The sequence below is a fragment of the Arachis ipaensis genome, chromosome B10 (assembly GCF_059453495.1).
Source record: "Arachis ipaensis isolate K30076 ecotype BB chromosome B10, ASM5945349v1, whole genome shotgun sequence".
In the NCBI taxonomy this organism is placed as follows: domain Eukaryota; kingdom Viridiplantae; phylum Streptophyta; class Magnoliopsida; order Fabales; family Fabaceae; genus Arachis; species Arachis ipaensis.
In genome coordinates this window covers 81,867,322-81,879,706 of record NC_142435.1, presented here as the reverse complement: position 1 = coordinate 81,879,706, position 12,385 = coordinate 81,867,322, and the positions used below count along the sequence as shown (strand labels likewise).

General features: G+C 37.7%; 2 non-coding genes across 2 annotated transcripts; one reads left to right on the top strand and one right to left on the bottom strand.

Moving 5' to 3' along the window:
- Window positions 1-249: 249 nt before the first annotated feature.
- On the top strand, window positions 250-357 carry LOC148580609 (small nucleolar RNA R71). Its single transcript, XR_015899673.1, has one exon. It is a non-coding gene; the product is annotated as a small nucleolar RNA R71 (small nucleolar RNA).
- A 9,048-nt stretch (window positions 358-9,405) lies between these two features.
- LOC148580608 (small nucleolar RNA R71) lies at window positions 9,406-9,513 on the bottom strand. Its single transcript, XR_015896618.1, has one exon. It is a non-coding gene; the product is annotated as a small nucleolar RNA R71 (small nucleolar RNA).
- Between the last annotated feature and the right edge of the window lie 2,872 nt (window positions 9,514-12,385).

Below are 12,385 nucleotides of genomic sequence, written 5' to 3'. Positions count from 1 at the left end.
AGCCAGTTGCTTAGTGATCATCTTGTTCTGAGCCAGGATTGCATCCATATGGTTTAATTCCAAGACTCCCCTATTATTACTTCTTTCTGAGGCATAAAAATACTCATTATCAGCCACTGTCTCTATAACATCAATGGCTTCTTCAATGGTCTTCTTCTTGTTTAGGGAACCTCCAGATGAGTGGTCTATAGCTTTTCTGGATTCACAATTCAGCCCTTCATAGAAGATGTGAATTTGCAACCACTCATTAAACATATCAGGGGGGCATCTCTTTGTCAATTCTTTGAATCTCTCCCAAGCTTCATAAAGAGTTTCACCATCCTGCTGTTTGAATGTCTGCACTTCAGTTCTTAGCCTGTTTACTCTTTGGGGAGGGTAGAACCTTGTTAGGAATCTGTTTATTACATCTTCCCAGGTAGTCAAGCTTTCTTTGGGAAATGACTCCAGCTATTTTGAGGCTTTGCCTCTCAAAGAAAATGGAAATAGTAGCAATCTATAGGTGTCAGGATGAACACCATTAGATTTAACTGTGTCTCATATCCTTTGGAATTTAATGAGATGCTCATTAGGATCCTCTTGTGTACTACCCCCAAAAGAACAGTTGTTTTAGACAAGAGTTATGAACTGAAGCTTCAATTCGAAATTATTAGCATGGATAGTTGGCCTTTGAATGCTGCTACCACAATTTCCCGGATTTGGATTGATGTATGAGCCTAGAACTCTCCTCTCTTGTCCAGCAGGGTTAGCTCCACCTCTTCTGGCATGGTTATTCACCTCTCCTTCATTATGGTTTTCCATATCATCCTCCATGGTTATATCCAAGTCTTCCTCCTCTTCTTCTGCACCAACAACCCTTTTTCCTCTTGCTTCCCTCCTTAATCTCAGGACGGTTCTTTCCGGTTCACTATCAAAGGAAGTTGAAGTTTCCTTTCTCCTACCTTTCATACAATGAACAAGTACAAGAAACAGCAAGTGTACAGTCTACTAAAACAGAGTATAGTTAGCTTGGTTAGAGTAATTTATCAAATAGTTAGTAGGTTAGCTTGCTGGAAAGTAAAGAAGTAAGGTAAAATTAAAGAGAAATAACTAACAGAAAATTGCAGAGAATAAACCAAATAACTAGAATTAAAATTGAATTAATCAAAAGAAAAAGTAAAGTGCTCAATCTAGTTATCCTTCAATTTAGTAATTGTCAATACAAAACCAATCTCTGGCAACGGCACCATAAACTTGATTCACTCGAAAATCGTCTCTCAAAAAATTTCCTACCGGTAAGTGCACCGGATTGTCGTCAAGTAAAAACTCAATGTAGAGTGAGGTCGAATCCCACAGTGATTGGTAGATTGAACATTGTTAATTAGAGAATTATGCTAGTTGAGTAAAATCGGAATTGAATTGGGAATTGCAGAAAGTAAAAATTGGTGGGAAACTTAAATTGTAAGAAATTAAATGACAGAAAATTAAATTACTGGGAATAAAGAATAGGAACTTAAATTGCAAGAAATTAAAAGGGAATGGGGATTTAACATGAAATTAAAGAAGCAAAATGTAAATAGAATGGGTAGATCAGAGATGGGGGAATCATTGGGTTTAGGAGATGTATAATTCTCCGAATCAAATTCATTTTCATCTCTTCTGCAATCAATGCATTCGTTCATCTCCTTAGCAATCTTAATTGATCGGATCCCAATTCCTTGGCTCACCAATCTCTCTAAGCATGAACAATTTCCCAATTCCTTGATTTAAGTGCTCATGGGAAGAGATGAAGTTTGATCACTGATTATACCACACAAATTCATTGATCAAAGTGATGGTAGGATTACGTGTCACTATATCTATCCAAACCTCAATCTAATCCAATGTGAGAAAGCATTTCTAGCATGATATCCTTATTCCTCTTCCAAGGTTCCGAGGAGATCCAATTATGAATAGCTGATGCGCATAAACGTGTTATGCTACGATTTAGGAAATTGCACGATCGGCAAAATTCCTTCCGGCAAGTGCACCGGTTATCGTCGTCAAGTAAAAACTCACAATAGAGTGAGGTCGAATCCCACAAGGATTGGTTGAGTGAGCAATTCGGATTAGAAGTGTGTTCTAGTTGAGCGGAATCAAGATTTGAGATGATAATTGCGGAATGTAAAATTGGCGGGAAAAGTAAATGACAAGAAAATTAAATGGCTGAATCTTAAATTGCATGAATTAAAGAGCAGAATGTAAATTGCTGAAATTAAAAGGGAATGGGGATGATTGCAAGAATTGAATTGCAGAATGTAAGAGAAAGTGGAAATCAGAAATGGGGAATTCATTGGGTTTAGGAGATATTGAAATCTCCGAATCAAAACATGTAAATCTCTTCCTCAACCAATGCATTCATTGAATTTTGCTTGGCAATCTTATATGATTGGATCCCAATTCCTTGGCTCACCAATGCTCTCTAAAAACAAACAAATTCCCAATCCCTTGGTTTAAATGTTCATAAGAAGAGATGATGCTTGATCACTGATTATACCACACAATTTCATGAACCACAATTTGGTAGGATTACATGTCACAATATCCATCCAAACCCCAATCCAATCCACTGTGAGAAAGCTTCTCTAGCATGAATCCTCCATTCCTTTCCCAAGGCTCCGAAGGATTCCAAGTATGAGTAGTCTCTTTCCCAAGACAACTACTCAATGGAATTAGATCGAGAAGCTTTCTAACAAAATTCAAGAGAAAAGATTGAAGAAGAAGATAAACTATTATTGATTCATTGAATTACAATAGAGCTCCCTAACCCAATGAAAGGGGGTTTAGTGAATCATAGCTCTGAATTCAATTACAAAGAAAAGGAAACTAGCTAAAAGTGAAAGTAAAGGGTCCTCTCTAACTTAACTTCTATCCTATTTATACACTTTCTATATTGAGCTTCAGTTGTGCTTCTTGGGCTTTGAGGCCTCTCCTTGCTTTCCTTTTGCCTTGGGTTTATGATCCATAATCTTGATGAGGTTGTTGATCCAGATCCTGTAACATTTATTGAGCCAACTTAGTGATAATCAAATAATGACACATGACTCAATAAATTGAGATTTCAAACTCATCAATCCTTCAGGCCCAATCCCATAAACCATGATATTCAATTGGGTTTCATACCAAAGTAAGTTTAAGTTAATAATTGTGCTCAAAGACTAACTTAAATCACAATATTTTTGGCCCAGAAATCCTTTTCAAGAGTGGCGTTTAAGTTGTAGTTTAAGCTTAAACTGCAACTTAAACGCCAGACACTTCCAGTGAGGCCATTTGTAGAAGCACGTTTAAGCTTCAGTTAAGGTTAAACTGAAGCTTAAACGTGGAAATGGAAGAAGGTAGCCCTGGAGAGTCATGTAGTCGAACACGTTTAAGCTTCAGTTTAAGGTTAAACTGAAGCTTAAACGTGGAGATAGGAAGGGCAGCCCTGGAGGTCGAACACGTTTAACCTCCAGTTTGAGGTCAAACTGGAGGTTAAACGTGGAAAGGGGTGGAGGCATACTGGAGGTCGAACACGTTTAACCTCCAGTTTGAGGTCAAACTGGAGGTTAAACGTGGAAGCTTGGAATGGTGGCCCTGGAGGTGTCGAACACGTTTAACCTCCAGTTTGAGGTCAAACTGGAGGTTAAACGTGGAGGTAGAGAGAGCAACCCTGGAGTAGAAAAGCTATCGAACACGTTTAAGCTCCAGTTTGAGTCAAACTGGAGCTTAAACGTGGAATGGCCCCTGGTACTCTTCCTGGTTCTGGCGTTTAACCTCCAGTATGAGGTCAAACTGGAGGTTAAACGTGGAACTCCTCCCTGGGTGGCATACTCATTCTGGCGTTTAACCTCCAGTTTGAGGTCAAACTGGAGGTTAAACTTCAATCCCAGCATTTCTTATCCTTCATGATTTTGGCGTTTAAGCTCCAGTTTAGGCTTAAACTGGAACTTAAACTCCACATGTGATATACAAGCTTCCTTTATTGATTTTGTTGCTTCCTTGCTTAGCCTCTTCTTCCCTGGAATCATCCAAACAATTGCATCAAAGTCTTGCAAAATTTCATGAGAAATCTTTCATTCATAGCATTTAAGTAATATAACTAAAACTCATGGCATTTGCCTCAAAATCATATTGTTTGGATGGTTCATTACTTTGTTCTTCATTTAACCATTTTTGGTTACTTTAAGCTCAAGAAAATGCATAAAATAACTAAAACTAACAGAAAAATGCCAGTGAAACTAGCCTATGATGCCTTGGCATCAATAGCTTCTTTCCCAAGATAACTATCCAATTTGATAAAGGACGAAAGCTTTCTAGCAAAATCAAGAGAAAAGAAAGAAGAAGATGAATGAAAATTACTATTGATCCATTGAATTACACAGAGCTCCCTAACCCAATGAAAGGGGTTTAGTTGTTCATAGCTCTCAAAATGGAAATTCGGATTGAAAGATAGATTGCAAAAGAAAAATCAACAGAAAGTAAATGTGCAGTACTCAGTAAAAGGAAAATTCAAATCAGAAAAAAAAGGTCACTCTCACTTAAATTCTAAACTATTTATACACTCTCTTCTAATGATCTTCAATCTTTGAATTGGGCTTTTGGCCTTGGTGGAATTGGGTTGAATCGGCTCCAATTAGTTCTTTGCTGTTGAGAAGAAATTGGTTTGAATTGTAGAGTCTGATGCTTCACGTTGGGGTCAACGTTTGACGGCCAACATTGACTCAAACATTCTTCAGAAAAACCAGAGAAACTTACTGTCATTGGCATTTGACTCAACGTTGGAGGACCAACATTCCGCTATCCACGCGTACGCGTGCTTTGTGCGTTTGCGCACAAGGGGCTAAAATTCTCATCCACGTGTACGCGTGCTTCACGCGTGCGCGTGGATGCGAAGATTTCATTTTACAGCTTCAAAACCATGCAGGGGACGTTGGCCTCAGCGTTGGAACTCCAACGTTGCCTCCAACGTTAGAGTTTTCACGCGTGCGCATGATTTACCCTTTTCCCATCCATGCGTACGCGTCACTGATGCGTACGCGTCGATTCTAGTTTTTCAAATCCAAATTCTGGGTTCTTCATAGCGGACGTTGGAGGCTAGCATTTGAGGCAACATTGGACTCCAACGTTCATTTAGTGATGTGTACGCGTGGCCCACGCGTACGTGTGGATGGTCAATTTTTCCATTCCATGCGTGCGCGTGACTCACTGATGAGCGGATAATTTATATGCTTTTTGGCATTGTTTTTACATAGTTTTTAGTATGTTTTAATTACTTTTTATTATATTTTTATTAGTTTTTATGCAAAAATCACATTTTTGGAATTTATTAAGAGTTTGTGTGTTTTTCTGTAATTTCAGGTATTTTCTGGTTGAAATTGAGGGACCTAAGCAAAAATCTGATTCAGAGGCTGAGAAAGGACTGCAGATGCTGTTGGATTCTGACCTCCCTATACTCAAACGTGTTTTTTCTGGAACTACAGAAGTCCAATTGGCGTGTTCTCAATTGGGTCTTTCCATAAATGAATAATAGTTCATACTTTGCCCAAGATTTGATGGCCCAAACTGGCGTTCAACGCCAGCCAGAGCCCCTTTTCTGGTGTAAAACGCCGGAACTGGCACCAGAACTAGAGTTAAACGCCCAAACTGGTATCTAAGCTGGTGTTTAACTCTAGAAAAGGTCTATGCACGTGATTTTTGCACTATCTGCACTTAGTTACTTATTTTCTGTAATCCTTAGTAACTAGTTTAGTATAAATAGCACTTTTTACTATTGTATTCAAGAGAGCTTATGCCATTTTTCACATTTGGGAGACTGGCCATTCGGCCATGCCAAGACCATTTTCTCTTATGTATTTTCCAACGGTGGAATTTCTACACCTCATAGATTAAGGTGCGGAGCTCTGCTGTTCTTCATGAATTAATGCAAGTACTATTGTTTTTCTTTCAATTCACGCTTACTTCTTCTCCAAGATATACTCTCGTACTTAATTCAGTTAAGTCAGAATGAAGGGGTTACCCGTGACAATCACCCACTATCTTCGTTACTCGCTTAGCCAAGATCCGCGTGCCTGACAACCACAAGCGGTCTACATGATGTTCAACATAGTCATTGGACGACAGCCGGAGTATAGTTTCTTGGGTCTCTGATCCACGGATTTGACTTGCCTCTCCTAACAACAGAGCGTTTGAATCCGTGAGATTAGAACCTTCGTGGTAGAGGCTAGAACCAATTGGCAGCATTCTTGAGATCCAGAAAGTCTAAACCTTGTCTGTGTTATTCCGAGTAGGATCCGGGACGGGATGACTGTGACGAGCTTCAAACTCATGAATGTTGCGCGCAGTGACAGTGTGCTAAAGGATAGAGAGATCCTATTCTGACACAAGTGAGAACCAACAGATGATTAGCCGTGCGGTAGCTGTGCCTGGTATTTTTCATCCGAGACGAGAGATTCGACAGTTGATTAGCTGTATAGAAACCGTATCTGGACCATTTTCACTGAGAGGACGGATGGTAGGTATTGACAATGGTGATCCACCAACATACAGCTTGCCATGGAAGGAAGCCATGCGTGTTTGGAGAAGAAGACAGCAGGAAAGTAGAGATTCAGAAGCAACAAAGCATCTCCGAACGCTTGTCTGAAATTCCACCCCATGAATTACATAAGTATGTTATTTTATTTTATGTTTTATTTATCTTTTAATTATCAAAACCTCATAACCATTAGAATCCGCCTGACTAAGATTTACACGATAACCATAGGTTGCTTCAAGCCGACAATCTTCGTGGGATCGACCCTTACTTACGTAAGGTATTATTACTTGGACGACCCAGTGCACTTGCTGGTAAGCTGTACCGGAGTTGTGAAAAGTGTGATCACAATTCCGTGCACCACTCACGCTTGTGCGTGGATATGAAAGTTTTGCTTTTTCACGCGTACGTGATGCGTACGCGTCACTCAAAAATCCTTCAGCCTCAGAATTGATAATTTTCTCACAACGTTGGGGTTAACGTTGGACCTCCAACGCCACCTCCAACGTGAGCATCAGCACACTTTACAAAGAGTTGCTCTGATTCTCTTCCAACGTTTGAGGCAACGTTAGTAGTCCAACTTGGTCACCAACGTTGCTTCTTCTTCATTTTTTCCAGGCTCCTCTTCAACCTTCCTTCATGCTTTCTTTCACCTATCATTAACCATTACATGCATCAAAGCCTTACTAACATTGCATGAATCCTGGAATTCTTATTAAAAATTTTGAATTTTTTTATTTTCTTTTTCCAAAATAATTTCAAAAAAAATACAAAAAAATTTAATAAAATCATAAAAACCAAAAAATTTTGTGTTTCTTGTTTGAGTCTTGTGTCAAATTTTAAGTTTGGTGTCAATTGTATTTTTTTTAATTTTCTTAAAATTTTCAAAAACTCATGCATTATGTTCTTCATGATCTTCAAGTTGTTCTTGATGATTTTCTTTGTTTGATCTTTACATTTTCTTGTTTTGTGTCTTTTCTTATTTTTTTTGTGCATTTTCAAATTGTTAGTGTCCCTAGTACAAAAGTTCTTAAGTTTGGTGTCTTGCATGTCTTTCTTTTCTTAAAAATTTTCAAAAATATGTTCTTTATGTTCATCATGATCTTCAAAGTGTTCTTAGTGTTCATCTTGACATTCAAAGTGTTCTTGCATGCATTATTTGTTTTAATCTTAAATTTTTATGTTTTGTTTCATTTTGTTGTTTTTCTCTCTCCTAATTAAAAATTCAAAAGTAAAAAAAAATATTTTCCTTATTCTTCTCATAATTTTCGAAATTTTGAGTTGACTTGGTAAAAAAATTTTAAAATTTAGTTGTTTCTTGTTAGTCAAGTCAAAATTTCAATTTAAAAACTTTATCTTTTCAAATCTTTTTCAAAATTAATTCTTTTTCATTTTTTATGATTTTCGAATTTCATTCTTAAAATTTTTCAAAATCTTTTTTATTTTTCTTTTAATGTTTTCGAAAATTTTAAAACAAATTTTTCAAAATCTTTTTCTTAATTTTATTTCATATTTTCGAAAATCCTTGCTAACAATTAATGTTTTAATTCAAAAATTTCAAGTTTGTTACTTTCTTGTTAAGAAAGGTTCAATCTTAAAATTCTAGAATCATATCTTTTACTTTCTTGTTAGTCAAGTCATCAACTTTAATTTTAAAAATCAAATCTTTTTAATTTCTTTTTTAATCTTTTTTAAAATAAATTTCAAATCATATCTTTTTCAAAATTTAATTTCAAAATCTTCTTCTAACTTCTTATCTTCTCAAAATTTATTTTCAAATCTTTTTAAGCTAATTACTTGTTTGTTTTGTTTTGGTTTTAAAAGCTTACTATTTCTTTTTTTTCTTTTTCAAAACCACCTAACTACTTTTCTCTCTCTAATTTTCGAAAACCACTAACCACTTTTTCAAAAACCTTTTTAATTAACTAATTATTTTAAATTTTAATTTTCTTTTATTTCTTTTAATATTTTCAAACACTAACTAAATAATTAAAATAAAAACAAAAATATTTTTCTTTTATTTTACTAAAAAAAAATTCGAATACTGTTTCTCTCACCTCTTTCTATTTATTTATTTATTTACTAACACTTCTCTTCTCTCTTAGTATTTGAATTTCTTCTCTCTCTCTCTCTCTCATCTCTTTCTATTTATTTTATTTAATTACTAACACTTCTCTTCTACTCATAATTCGAACCCCTCTCTTTTCTCTATTCGAATTACTCATCTCCTCTCTCTTCTCATTCTTCTATTCTTTTATTCTTATACTCACATAAAGGAATCTCTATACTGTGACATAGAGGATTTCCATTCTCTCTTTTTTCTCTAGCTTCTTTTTCATATGAGCAGGAACAAGGATAAGGACATTCTTGTTGAAGCTGATCCTGAACCTGAAAGGACTCTGAAGAGGAAGCTAAGAGAAGTTAAAGCACAACACTCCGGAGAGTACCTAACAAAAAATTTCAAAAAAGAAGCAGACATGGCAGTCGAACCCAATAACAATGCTAGAGATGCAAGGAAGATGCTTGGTGACTTTACTGCACTAACTTCCAACTTCTATGGAAGAAGCATCTCAATTCCTGCCATTGGAGCAAACAACTTTGAGCTTAAGCCTCAATTAGTTTCTCCAATGCAGCAGAATTGCAAGTTTTATGGACTTCCACGGGAAGATCTTCATCAGTTCTTAGTTGAATTCTTGCAGATCTGTGATACTGTTAAGACTAATAGGGTTGATCCCGAGGTCTACAGACTTATGCTTTTCCCCTTTGCTGTAAGAGACAAAGCTAGGATATGGTTGGACTCACAACCTAGAGAAAGCCTGAACACTTGGGAAAAGTTGGTCAATGCTTTCTTGGCCAAATTTTTTCCACCTCAAAAGATAAGCAAGCTTAGAGTGGAAGTCCAAACCTTCAGACAGAAAGAAGGTGAATCCCTCTATGAAGCTTGGGAACGACACAAGCAATTGATCAGAAGGTGTCCTTCTAACATGCTTTCAGAATGGAGCATCTTATGTATATTCTATGATGGTCTGTCTGAATTGTCCAAGATGTCATTGGACCACTCTACTGGTGAATCTCTTCATTTAAAGAAAACACTTGTAGAAGCCCAGGAACTCATTGAAATGGTTGCAAATAACCAGTTCATGTATACTTCTGAAAGAAATCCTGTGAATAATGGGATGACTCAGAAGAAAGGAGTTCTTGAGATAGATAGTCTGAATGCCATATTGGCTCAGAACAAGATATTGACTCAGCAAGTCAATATGATTTCTCAGAATCTGACTGGATTGCAAGCTGCATCCGGCAGTGCTAAAGAATCCTCCCATGAAGGAGAGGCTTATGATCCTGAGAATCCTGGAATGGAAGAAGTGAATTACATGGGAGAATCCTATGAAAACACTTACAATCCTTCATGGAGGAATCATCCTAATTTCTCATGAAAGGATCAGCAGAAGCCTAATCAAGGCTTCAATAATAATAATGGTGGGAGAATTCGGTTTGGCAATAGCAAACATTTTTCATCATTGTCTCAGCAATAAACAGAGAATTCTAGGCAAAGCCTCTCTGACTTAGCAACCATAGTCTCTTATCTGACTAAGACCACTCACAGTTTCATGACTGAAACAAGGTCCTCCATTAGAAATCTGGAGGCACAAGTGGGTCAGCTAAGTAAAAAAGTTACTGAAACTCCCCCTCGTACTCTGCCAAGTAGTACAGAAAAGAAGTCCAAAAGAGAGTGCAAGGCCATAACTATATCCAAAGTGGCCAAACCTGGAGAGAGTAAAAAGGCAGTAATTTCCAGTGAGGAAGACCTTGCTAGACGTCCACTGACCAATAAGGAGTTTTCTATTGAGGAACCAAAGGAATCTAAGACTCATATAGAGACCATAGAGATTCCATGGAACTTAATGCTGCAGTTCATGAGCTCTGATGAAGATCTTATTGAAGAGCAAGTTGCTCGGTATCTTGGAGCAATCATGAAGCTGAATGCCAAGCTATTTGGTAATGAGACTTGGGAGGATGGACCTCCATTGCTCATTAAGGAACTAAATACCTTGGTTCAGCAGAAATTACCTCAAAAGAAACCGGATCCCGGAAGGTTCTTAATTCCTTGCACCATGGGCACCATGACCTTTGAGAAGGCTCTGTGTGACCTTGGTTCAAGTATTAACCTCATACCACTCTCTATAATGGAGAAATTGGGGATCTGTGAGGTACAAGCTGTAAGAATCTCACTAGAGATGGAAGACAAATCAATGAAACAGGCTTATGGACTTGTAGAGGATGTCTTAGTGAAGGTTGAAGGCCTTTACATCCCTGCTGACTTCATAATCCTAGACACTGGGAAGGATGAGGATGAATGCATCATCCTTGGAAGGCCCTTCTTAGCCACAGCAAGAGCTGTGATTGATGTGGACAGAGGAGAGTTAGTCCTTCAACTGAATGAGGACTACCTTGTGTTTAAAGCTCAAGGATCTTCCTCTGTAACCATGGAGAGGAAGCATGAAAAGCTTCTCTCAATACAGAGTCAAGCAGAGCCCCCATATTCAAACTTGGTGTTGGGAGGCCACCATCATGCTTTGAGTGTATGTGAAGCTCTGTAAGAGCTTACTGTCAAGTTATTAATATTAAAGAAGCGCTTATTGGGAGGCAACCCAATCTTATTTATCTATGTTAATTACTTTTTCATTTCATTTTCCATTGTTAGTTTATGTTTTCTTTAGGTTGATGATCATGTGTAGTCACAAAAACAGCTGCAGAATTAAAGCGGAATCAAAAATAGCATCAAAAATAGCACACCCTGGAGGACAGGCTTACTGGCATTTAAACACCAGTAAGGATAGTGATGCCAGGGCATCTTAGCCTAGTTTTACTAGTCTTTTTCCTTTGTTTTTAATAGGTTTTATACACTTTCTTGAGTTACAAGTAAGCCATTTGGGTAGAAATTCATGTGTACTTGGATTCAATCAATCATGAGTAAATTGATGCATTTTCATGAGTTTTGTGCTATAATTGCTTATATGTCAAGGATAAGAAGTCTCATGATTTTGGCATAGCTTTGATGCATTTGTTGATTGATGATAGGTGACCAAAAGGCTTGGAGGAAGGTTGAAGAAAGGGGATGGCAGGAATGGAAATGAAGGCAGCATTGAGAAGATCATGTTTGAGTTCACGTTTGCCTCAAACATGAACTCAAAAATGGATAACAGCAAAGCCACCCTGGAGGAAGCCAACGTTTGCACCAACGTTTGCCTCAAACGTGAGGTCAAACATTGGCCCAAGAAGAACCCTGGAAGAAGCTAACGTTTGCGCCAACGTTTGCCTCGAACGTGAGGTCAAAGGTTGGCTCAATAATATACCCTGGAGGAAGTTAACGTTTGCGCCAATGTTTGCTTCAAATGTGAGGTCAAACGTTGGCTTAAGAAGAACACTAGGGGACTCAACATTTGCGCCAACATTTGCCTCAAACGTGAGATCAAACGTTGGCTTAAAAGAACACCCTGGAGGACTCAACATTTGCGCCAACGTTTGCCTCAAACGTGAGGTCAAACGTTGGCTAAAAATTGCCTTAGAGGGATCACGTTTGAGCTCACGTTTGACCCCAAACGTGAACTCAAACATGAGTGACAGAAAAATCCGTTCTGCATGATGCGTTGCACGAAGACGTCTGAGTCAACGTTTGACTCAAACGTTGACTCAAACGTGAATGATCCTAAAGTCCATAGTGCAAACAGATTTCTTCTCAAGACCAAGAGCAATCAACAGAGGCTATCTTCAACCCAATTCCATCAAGGCCAAGGGCCCAAATTCAAGGCTTAATGATTATTAGAAAAAAGTGTATAAATAGAAGCTAGTTTGATTTAG